The following is a 12,271-nucleotide window of genomic DNA, read 5'->3' on the forward strand; positions in this document are numbered from 1 at the left end:
CATCAGAGGCCCCCGCGGGGGACTGACCTACGTGGATTGGGTGGAGAAGAATCACACGTGTCCCACAGTAGTGGCGATGGTCAGGATGCTGGAACAGCCACCAGATGCAGAAGGGCAGACAGGCAATATGGCGACCAGGCTGAAGAACCAGAGGTGCTGTTGGTACCACACTCTTGCTCACAGGTGCATGGATCAGGAGATGGCTGAAACTGAGACTCAGATGAAGGAGCCAGCAATTTTGTTAATCAATCTAGTTTAATACAATTAACATTTGTAGTTCACCCCCGTTATTGCATTCAATTTAGTTTTATTTATTTATTATTTTATTTATTTATTTATTTATTTATTTATTTTATTATTATTATTTTTAATTCAAAATGGCGACTGCCAGGGGGAATGAGCCTCCAAATGGCAGGCTCTGTGAATGTTCCCTTGGAGGGAATACCAGGAGGGAGGGGGGTAAAGAAGGGGTGTGTGTGAGGGATTAATGCTGCACTGCAAGGGGCCAGTGACTGCCACAAACGAGGCTAATTGGAATCTGCTTTGGCCCGAGAAACAGGGGTTTGTGCCTAACAGCCGTTAGGTGCAAAAAGCTTTACTGCTGCCCCACGAGGCTCCTAATGCTCCCACAGTGCCTTTAGATGATTGTAAGGCCACTGTTGGGCTTTCCTTTGTTGCAGCAGTAAAAAAGGTGTTTAGAAGTGAGATTAGGCCTTTTGAAATTCAAATGGTTGCTGCTAAGAGTCCCTAGCCGAGCCCGGCTAGGGAGAAGCCACGAGGCTGCAAAACTGAAAGCAGCAAGGAAAGGAACCAAGCACGTGAAACTGAGATCTTTTTTTTTTTTAACAACCCTTTGAAATACGTATAAATTAAACCTCCTCCCCCCACTGTGTAGGGTGAGGTTTGTTTGCTGATTCAGCAGGATACTGAATCTGGGGAAGTGAAAAACCCACCCCCCCTTTCCTTAGAAAGTTTTAACCTAACCCTGAGGAGGGGAATGCAGCAAATCCTTACAGAGGGGGAAATAAACTCTCAACTAAGCTGCTAAACTCTTTTAAAGAATCCACCAATGAGTAAATTTTCTATCAGATCTGCTCCAACGTAGAGAGAGTCAAGAAATCACGTCTGTAATGGGCGAAGACCAAGAAGAAAACTGGGAGGTCCCCAGATAATGAGGAGGCGTGACAACTTGACAACTTGGTCTGATTGGGCAGTAGGACTAAGATAACCCATTGGTGGATTCTTCTTAATCATGCTGGAGAATGACAGATTCAGTTCAGATGGAAGATACCTGTTGGAATAGTGGTGAATTATGTTGGAACACGTTATAGACTTAACACAATTTTAAAAGTGAGAGATTTTTATACTTCTGTCCTGAAGGCAGGCTCACCTCCATTTCCACAACTTAAAAGAAATGAAGAAAAGCGGGGAGAGCAGTTGGCTGAAGGTGCAATGGTATTAGTTGAAAGAGATTTACAGGTTGATCTTACGCAGCAGTGTTTGGAGATAACAGATGTTCCAAAGGAACAAAGAATGACTCGTGCAGCTCAGAGACATAAAGAAAAGGAACAGCAAAAAGTGGATGCTGGATCTACAACACAAGATTTGATTACTTCAGAGCCCGTGGGAGGAACAAGACTGAAGAGATCGTCGACAGCCGACTTTCAGGTTGTGTTCCGGAGGCTTCAGGCCGTCAAAGATGGCAAAGTTTCTGACATGGAACGTTAATGGTTTGAATTCGTCACAGAAAAGAAAGTATTTCACTATTTGAAACAACATAAGAATGATGTTGTATGTTTGCAAGAGACTCACATTACTTCAAAGGATCAAAAGTATTTGATTAACTCAGATCCTCAAGGAAGATATGTGATTATTGACTTAGTATTATATGGTAAAAGATCTCTTATCATTGGACTATACGCCCCCAATCAACAACAAAAACAGTTTTATAAGTTGCTATATCAGAAATTAATTCAATTGGATTATAAATCTGTTATTATCATGGGTGACTGGAATGGAATTATAGATGCATGCAAAGACAAGAAAGGATTTTCTAAATCTTCTAATCATGCTAAATTACCTAAAGTTTTTTTTTTATTTGAAGGAAGACTTGGAACTCAGAGATATTTGGAGAGAACGGAATATGGAAGACAGGGACTACACTTTTTTCTCGGACAGGCATCAATCGTTTTTTAGAATTGATTTTTTTTAATTACCACTGATCTTTTTTCTAGGGTTAAGAATGCTAAGATTTTTCCTAGGACATTGTTGGATCACAGTCCTGTATGGTTGGATTTATGTGCTGAAGAGGGGAATAGAAGACCTTGGAGGTTGAATGAGAACTTATTTAGATATGAGGGGATTTCGCAGAAATGTAGAGAATATTTGAAGGAATTTTTTGTTTTGAATATGTATAAGGGTACTTCAATGGCTATGGTCTGGGATGCTAGTAAAGCGTACATGAGAAGGGTCTTGATCCATTTGAATAATGCATATAGGCGCAAGCAGGTGAAAAAATGTGAAGAGTTGGAAGAAGAGATTAAAGAGAAAGAGAAGGCTTTTATTTTGAATCCATTGGATAATAGTTTAAAGGTTTCTATAACTATGCTTAAGGAGCAATTTAATATGTTAATGGCAGATCAGACTGCACTTAATTTAAGTTATATGAAACATAATACATTTTGCAATGCAAATAGGCCTGGTAGGTGGCTGGCTTACCAATTACGGAAGAAACAGAAGTCAAGGGTTATACAGAAAATAGATTATAAAGGTAAAGAAGTTTATCAACAAAATTTGATTAAAAGGAGTTTTTTAGATTTTTATACAAAGTTATATGCTAGTGAAAATATACAAGTTTTAGACATAGATAAATACAAACAGCAAACTTTCCTATACTTTCAAATGACCAACGAGCTGAGATGAATGGCTTAATTACTTCTGAGGAAATTATTTTAGCAATCAAACAATTGAAGGTTGGTAAAGCTCTTGGTACAGATGGACTAACAGCAATTTATTATAAAATGTTAACTGAAGAAATGATAGAACCATTAAAGGAACTTTTTAATAGTATTTTGTCGGGAGCAGAAGTACCTCCATCTTGGAGAAGGGCTTTTTTATTGTTGATTCCAAAGGAGGATCAAGATCTTACCCAGCCCAAGAATTATAGACCTACACCTCTTTTGAATACAGATTATAAGATTTTTTCGAAGATATTGGCAAATAGATTAATGCTTGTTTTGAAACAAGTGATTCTTAGTGATCAATCTGGATTTATAACTGGAAGATATATGAAATATAATGTAAGACAAATTGTTAATTTAATTGAGTATTTGGATAAGAATAATCAAATCCCTGCAGCTTTGATATTCTTAGATACTGAAAAAGCCTTCGATCAGTTAAATTGGCAATTTTTATTGAGAGTTGTAAAGAAAATGAACTTTGGGGATAAATTTTTATATGCTCTTAAGGCTATATATCAACAGCAATTGGCTCAAGTTATAGTTAATGGGGGATTAACAGAGGTATTTAAAATTGAAAAGAGTACAAGACAGGGGTGTTCATTATCTCCATTGTTATTTGTTTTAACAATGGAAATTTTATTAATTAAAATTCGTGAATCAACTATAATAAAGGGAATAAAAATAAATAAAAATGATTATAGATTGAGAGCTTTTGCTGATGATCTGGTTGTGACCTTATCTCAACCGACTCACTCGGTTATGGATTTAGTAGAAATTATAACTCAATATGGGAAAGTTTCTGGTTTTAAGGTAAATAATAATAAGACTAAAATAATAACGAAAAATATGACTATGAAGGAAAAGGAAATGCTAACTAAGTTAACAGGTTTTGAAATAGTCAAAAAAGTTAAATATTTGGGAGTATATATTACAGCTTCTAAGGTAAAATTGTATAAGAATAATTATGAGACATTATGGGCAAAAGTGCAAAAGGACTTAAATGACTGGAAAAAGTTACAATTATCTTTGTGGGGGAGAATTTCAGTGATTAAAATGAATGTTCTACCAAAATTTCTTTTTTGTTTCAAATGATACCTATTTTTAAAAAAGATGCTAATTTAGATGAATGGCAGAAGGGTATTAACAAATTTATTTGGGCAGGGAAAAAACCACGAGTTAAGTTTAAGATTATACAAAATGCACGGGAAAGAGGAGGACTTAAGGCGCCTAATCTAAAATTGTATTATGATGCAGTGACCTTAACATTGGTTAGTGATTGACTTAATTTAACAAATAAGAATATTCTTTTTCTTGAGGGATGGGATTTATTATATGGATGGCATGCATATTTAATTTATAATAAAAAAGTAGATCAGGTTTTTAAATCTCGTATTTTGAGAAATGCTTTATTACGTGTCTGGAAGAAGTATTATTATAGGTTAAATTATAAAATTCCAATTTGGGGGATTCCTGGACATGTGATAGAAGGGGTATCTAGGGGTGTGAATCTAGATTGGATTCCTTATAAGGAATTACTCAATCTGGTAGGGAAGGATTGGCAATTAAAATCCTTAGCTGAGTTGAAGCAAGAAAATATTGTTTACTCTTGGTTTCAGTATAATCAATTGCTAGTTTGGTGGAGTCTAGATCAAAAGGCTGGTATTACTTTAGATGACGTGAATTTGGTAAAACAGATTAAAGATCAATCTCAAGCCCATATAAATAGAATTTATAATGTTTTAATAGAATTGGATTCTGAAACGGAGTTAATTAAAGATTGTATGGTAAAATGGGCACAAAATATTCAAGAGCCGATTCTATTGGACACATGGGAGACAATTTGGGTTAGAAATGCAAAATTTACTCAAGCTCAAAATTTGAGAGAAAATTTTTATAAAATATTTTATAGGTGGCATTTGGACCACCAAAAGTTGTCCTGTATGTATCCTAATTTGCAGACCAAATGCTGGAGATGTGGTAGTTTGGACGCAACTTACTTTCATATTTGGTGGACTTGTAGAAATATAAAAGCTTTTTGGATTAAAATTTGGTGGAACATTCAAAATACTTTAAAAAGAAAGATAAAGTTTACTCCTCAATTATTTTTGTTGGGTATTATTGTAGATTTTGATGTTAAAGAAATTAATTTCATGTTGAATTTAATAACAGCAGCAAGGTTGTTGGTAGGGCAATATTGGAAGAAAGATTCCTTGCCGACTATAGAAGAATGGACCCTTAAGGTCTCGAATTTAGCAGAAATGTCAAAAATTTCGGCTTATTTGAAGGATCATTCACAAGAGAGATATATTTCGGTTTGGAGAAGATGGATAGATTATATTCAGAATAAATATGGGACTAAAAAGTTCCATTTACTTTATGAATAAATTTTAGAATATTATTATTGTTATTATTATTAATAATAGTTTATTATAGTGAAATTTTTATTATATTGTATTGTTTATGAACTAGGATTTTAATTTGTTTATATGATCAAGTTTATTTGCAAATTGTTTATTCTGTGTTAAAGGGGAGTTAAAGCACATTATATTTGTTTATCTATATAGTTGGTTAATGTTAGTTAGATTATGATTATTATATTTGTTACCCTGTATTCAGCTCTGGGAAGTGGGGGAGGGGAGGAGGGGGAGGGTGGGTGGGTTTTGGGGTATATTTTGTAATTTTTTGTAGAACTTTTTAATAAAAAAAAAAAAGAATGCCAGCAAGGACTGTGATGTGGAGGCTATTGTACATCTTGGCACTAACGATCTGTCCCAAAAAGATGTACTCTCTGTGCAGAACGATTTCCAGAGCTTGGGGCAGGAACTTAGCAGAAAAGGCTGTACGCTTACTTTTTCAGAAGTTTTACCAGTATATAAGGAGCAAAATGGAAAAGGCCAGCGTATAGCACAATTCAGTATGTGGCTAAAGGAGTGGTGTAAAGGGGAAGGGTTTGGATATATTAGTCACAATGTCTGTAGCTGGTCCAATGAAAAAATGTACAAAAGAGATGTTTTGCATCCATCAAAGAAAGGGACTGAGTTACTCGACTATAAATTTGCAGATATTCTGGAGGAATATTTAAGCTAAACAGCGGGGACAGTGAGTTAATTGATACAGAATATTCCTGTCCCCGGCAATCTAAAAATTATAGGGCTATCAGTGCATGTAACATAGATGTGTGTGTGGACAAGAATATCAACCTTGCTGTCAAGCAAAATCAAGCTTCTAATAGTGAGTGTCACACAAAATGCACTAACCAAATAGGTAGTAAGACAATAGGGGAACTCAGGCACCACACAGGTTACGTAGAAAGTAAAAACAGGATCAGTCATAAAGGACTCAAATGTCTATACACCAATGCACAGAGTATGAGCAGCAAACAGGGTGCACAACAATGATGAAAACTGTCTTGAATGCATTTGGGTCAATATAAAAGGGGGGGCAAATGACATTGCCATAGGTGTATACTACAGACCACCCAACTGAACAGAGGAAATAGATGAACTTTTTGCTAGTCAGCTAACTAAGGTATGTAGGAAGCACATCACAATAGTAATGGGGGACTTTAACTACCCTGACATCAACTGGGAGACAAACTCTCCACCAAGTAGAAGGTCAAACAGATTCCTTGCAAACCTAGCAGACAATTTTGTCTCCCAAAAAGTAGAGAAGGAAACTATGGGATTAGCCATTTTGGATCTAATTCTGCCTAACAGAGATGAAATGATAGAAGGTGTTGAAGCCACAGGAACCTTGAGAGGAAGTGATCATGCAATATTGGAATTCAACATTATGGAAGCACAAGCAATAGAACACAGTCAAACTAGAGTCTTGGACTTAAAGAGAGCTAATTTCAATAAACTTAGAGAGGGCTTAGGAAGGATTCCATGGATGAGAATCCTCCAGGGGAAAACAACTCAAGAAGCTTGGGAAATTTTGAAAAGTGAGATAATAAAAGCCCAGTCCAGCACAATACCAACAAAGAGGAAAAATAACAGCTCTCAAAAAAAACCAGCATGGCTGCATAAAGAACTCTCTGATAAATTGAAAGATAAAAAGGACAAGTATAGAAAGTGGAAAGAGGGGCACATAACTAAGTCAGAATATCAGCAAATAGCCCGAGCCTGCAAATATGAAGTGAGGAAAGCTAAGGCTCAAAATATACTAAGGCTTGCGACCAAAGTAAAAAATAACAAAAAAAGCTTCTTTCAACATGTAAAAAAACAAGAAAAAAGTGAAGGAAATGATTGGTCCATTAGTGGGGGAAAGTGGCAAGAAGGTGACAAGCAACAGGGAGAAAGCAGAACTATTTAACTGCTTTCTTTACACAAAGGGAAAAAACAGACCAACCTACCAAAAATAATGCCATAAAAAACAGTATAGAAATGCAAGTTAAGATAGGCAAGAAAATGGTAAGTGAGCACCTGTCCAGTCTAGACGAGTTCAAATCACCAGGACCAGATGGATTACACCCCAGGGTTCTCAAGGAACTGACCGATGTGATCTCAGAAACATTGAACTATATTTTTCAAAGATCCTGGAACACTGGGGAACTACCAGAGGACTGGAAAAGAGCTGATGTAGTTCCCATCTTCAAAAAAGGAAAAAAAATGGACCCAGAAAATTACACACCTATCAGCCTGACCTCAATACCTGGGAAAATTTTGGAAAAGATAATCAATCAATTAATCAGTGAACACCTAGAGCAAACAAAGTCATTACTAAAAGCCAACATGGGTTTGTCAAAAACAGATCATGCCAGACAAATCTTATCACATTCTTTGACCAAGTGACAAAATCAGTGGATCAGAGGAATGCTGTGGATATAATTTACTTGGACTTCAGTAAGGCATTTGATAAAGTAGATCACAACCTACTACTTGATAAGATAGAAAAATGTGGGTAAGACAGCATCACCACCAGATGGATCTGTAGCTGGCTGACTGGCCGTACTCAGCGTGTGGTCCTCAATGGAGCCAGATCTACATGGAGCGAAGTGTGTAGTGGGGTGCCCCAGGGCTCTGTTTTGGGCCCAGTGCTCTTCAACATCTTCATCAACGATTTGGACGAGGCGATAGATGGGGAAATCATCAAATTTGCAGATGATACCAAGCTGGCAGGAATAGCCAATACTCCAGAAGACAGGCTTAGGATACAGGAGGATCTGGACAGACTTGAACACTGGGCGCTATCTAACAAAATGCAATTCAATGGTGAAAAAAGTAAGGTTCTACATTTAGGTAAGAAAAACCAAATGTACAGGTATAGTATAGGGGGTACCTTGCTCAATAATAGTAACTGTGAGAGGGACCTCGGAGTCCTAGTGGACAATCACTTAAATATGAGCCAGCAGTGTGCTGCACCTGGCAAAAAGGCCAACAGTGCTGGGCTGCATTAACAGAAGGATAAAATCAAGATCACGTGAAGTATTAATACCACTTTATAATGCCTTGGTAAGGCCACACTTGGAATACTGCATCCAGTTTTGGTCATGTAAAAAGATGTTGAGACTCTAGAAAGAGTACAGAGAAGAGCAACAAATATGATTAGGGGACTGGAGGCTAAAGCATATAAGGAAAGGCTGCTGGAATTGGGTATGTCTAGTTTAATGAAGGGAAAGACGAGGGGGGACATGATAGCAGTGTTCCAATATCTCAGGGGCTGCCACAAAGAAGAGGGAGTCAAGCTATTTTCCAAGGCACCTGAAGGCAGGACAAGAAGCAATGGATGGAAACTAATCAAGGAGAGAAGCAACCTAGAACTAAGGAGAAACTTCCTGACAGTTAGAACAATTAACCAGTAGAACAACCAGAGCAGTGAATGCTCCAACACTGGAAGTTTTTAAGAAGAGACTGGACAGCCATTTGTCTGAAATGGTATAGGGTTTCCTGCCTGAGCAGGGAGTTGGACTAAAAGGCCCCCCAGGTCCCTTCCAACTTTATTATTATAGTACTTTCTGGGCAGTTTACAACATCAGCATATTGTCCCCAACAATCTGGGTCTTCATTTCACTGATCTCAGGAGGGTGGAAGGCTGAATCAACCTTGAGCCCCATCAGGAATGAACTCCAGGCTGTGGGCAGAGTTTGCCTGCAATACTGTTCTACTCTAACCACTGTACCATCAGGCTCCTGCCAGTACATCTACATTTAGATTTCAATAGTATCAAAACAAGTTATGTAACATCCAATGATGTAATCTAAATAATTTTCAAACTAAAAGTTGAAACACACATCCTGATTAGACAGATTGATAAATTTTTGAAATGCATTATGTCAATCAATATTTTTTGCTTTCACATATGAATTTCTATTGAAGAAACAAATGCATACATACTGATACTAGCATTGCATAATAGTTGTGACATTTATTGGAAATGACAATTCCCATGAATGATAATTAAAAATGTTTAATTCAAACTATATTTTTAATAATCTTTCTTTTCACACACACAAACAGACACAAAGAGGGAAAACATGCCTTTTTTCTCCTTCAGAGCACTGTTTCAACAACAGCATTTTCTTCAGAGACGATAGACTGTCAGGTTCATATTAGACTTCAGTGCATTAGTTAATGGGCCAGTTAAAAATTAAAGCATTGTGTCTGCTTGCAAACAAATTCTAAACAGCTGTACCTAAAACATAAAGCTTATGTTGAATAGGATGAAAGTTCTTATTATCTTTTCACGCAACGTGGAGTGCTGCAGCAAGACTCCGGCTAGGAAACCGGATCGCCCCTCTGGGGGGAAGTCAAACAAATCTACCCAACACTCGAAATTGACCAAGGTTGTGGAGCTCCACTGAGCCCCAAAAGCAGAGGATAAAGTTCTGACCCCAACGGACAATGAGTCAGGGACGTCGGAGACCAATTATGATGATGACTCATTGGTAAGTGGGCCGATCGACCCCATTAACTATGCCCATAGAACTGTTGATCTCAGACATGGGCAGGATAATAAACCTAACTGCATTTTTGGACTCAGGTGTACCCAGTGCTTAATCATCCCCAGCCTAGTTGGGAAAATGGAGGTTCCCCTAAGGAAACTCAAAAACCCCATTGCCTTTTGTCAGCTCAATGGGTCTATGGAAGGGAATATCCTGGCAAGCTTTGTCACCAAACCCCATGGGATGCCATTCAGAGACTTTGGCCTTCATTGTGGCTCCTGGCATAGAATGGCCTTGTCCTTGGGCTATCCTGGTTAAAGAAATGGAACCCCTAATCGACTGGAGAGAGGGGCGACTAAAGTTCCCAAAGAAGAAAGCTCCTCCTCAGGGGTTGCTTGATAATAGAATGGAGGGTCCAAAGCAAGAATCAGCATCTGCACTGAGTGACCAAGGGCTTCAGAGTATTCCAAGAAAGTACCACGATTTAGCTGAGATTTTCAGCGAAAAGAGGTCGGATGAGCTTTCTTCTCACCAACCAATGGACTGTGCCATTGAGATAATCCCGGGGGCTAAGTAACCTAAACTGAAACTCTATTCGATGACCCCTAGAGAATTAGATGAGCTACGCAAGTTCATTGGCAAGAATTTAGCCCAGGGGTTCATCCAAGCGGTCAGACCTCAGGTGACAGCTCCTGTTCTATTCAGAGAGAAGAAGGATAAATCTCTTCATCTCTGTGTGGATTATAGGTGCTTAAACGCAGTATCCGTGGAAAATGTTTAGCCCCTGCCCCTCATGAGGGACATGCTAGCTAACCTAGCAAAAGGAAAAATATGCTCAAAGTTAGACTTGCGAGAAGCATATTATCGCATCAGGATTAAGGAGGGGGATGAATGGAAAACTGCTTTTAATTGCCCCCTAAGTTGCTTCCAATTCAGGGTACTCCCTTTTGGGCTACAGGGAGCCACAGCAGTGTTCATGCAACTAATCAATGAGGTCCTCCATGAGCACCTGTATAAGTGAGTTTTGGTGTATCTTGATTTACACTGAAACCAAAGCTGAACATGTAAAACTAGTTAGGGTGGTCCTAAAGAAGCTCCACACTGCCAAACTGTATGCCAAACTCTCAAAGTGTGAATTCCATAAAAAGAGAGTTGATTACCTAGGCTACCACATCTCCCATGAGGGGGTGGAGATGGACCCACAGAAAGTGCGGGCTGTCATGGAATGGATCTCTCCCCACACCAGGAAGCAGCTACAGAGCTTTCTGGGGTTTGCTAACTTTTACTGGCAATTTATCCCCTCGTTTGCTCAAATTGCACTCCCTATCACAAATTTACTGAAGACTAAAGGAGGAGGTAAACCGAAGCCTAGCCAGCCACTAAAATGGATGGCGGAATGTCATGCTGCATTTGAGAAAGTAAAAAGACATTTTTCCATGGAACTGGTGCTGAAACACCCGGTCCTGGAACAGTCATTTGTGATTGGCAGACTTTAGCGATGTGGCAGTGTTACTGCAGAAAAACCAGCAGGGTCAGTTACAATCCTGTGCCTACACATTCAAGAAACTGTCGGGGGTTGAACAACAGTGGGAGACTTGGGAGAAGGAAGCATATGAAGTGAAATGGGCCCTCTTAACCTGGAGACATTTCTTAGAGAGGAGTAAAATCCCTTTCCAGGTCTGGACTTCCGGTTTGGTCGCTGACAGAACAAATGGAAGAAGCCGGCGCACCGGCTTCCCAGTCCGGTTTCGCTTCGCCCATTGACCCTTAAAGGGTCAGAAAGTTGCCCTGGAGGGGCAACAAAGAAAGAGGGACACTCCATGAGCTCAGATTAGGTGGCAGCAGATCTGAGCGGACTGAAGAACCCATCTGAAGGGGCAGAAGAAAGGCTGGCGGGTGAGCCGAGCCAACCCAAGTCGTCCCCAGCCAGAAGGGAAGTTCCGCAAAACAGCTGACTCTCAACAGCGTACTGAGGCTAGGTGAGCTAGAATTCTTTTTTCCTTCTCCTTGTGGATTATAAAACGTGGAGCCCAATGGGAAAAAGCTGAAAAAGTAAAGACCCCCACAAGGATTAATTTAAAGGCAGTGATCAATTGTAATAAGGGGAAAGCGTTTTAAGGAATATCGGACATTGACAAATAAACCGAGGAGGACATCTAGTGGTGAAAGAAGAAATGACAGTACCATCAAAAGAAGAAAGAAAAAAGTGTTCTTAAAAGTGACCTTGAAAAGATACCTGCAAATAACAAAAGTGCCTTGGTGTGAGATTACAAAGAAAAAGACCTCTCATAGCCACATTTGTTGACTTTGCTAAAACTAAACAGACACTATCTGAAGAAAGAGAACGTTTTAAATCGAAGGCTTGACTGGAGGAGGTGGATTTGACCTAAAACAGCTGGTTCCCTTTTATACTTTGGATTTTGGTCTA

The sequence above is a fragment of the Crotalus tigris genome, unplaced genomic scaffold (assembly GCF_016545835.1).
Source record: "Crotalus tigris isolate CLP2741 ecotype Arizona unplaced genomic scaffold, ASM1654583v1 scf7180000019016.1132606, whole genome shotgun sequence".
Classification (NCBI taxonomy): Eukaryota; Metazoa; Chordata; class Lepidosauria; order Squamata; family Viperidae; genus Crotalus; species Crotalus tigris.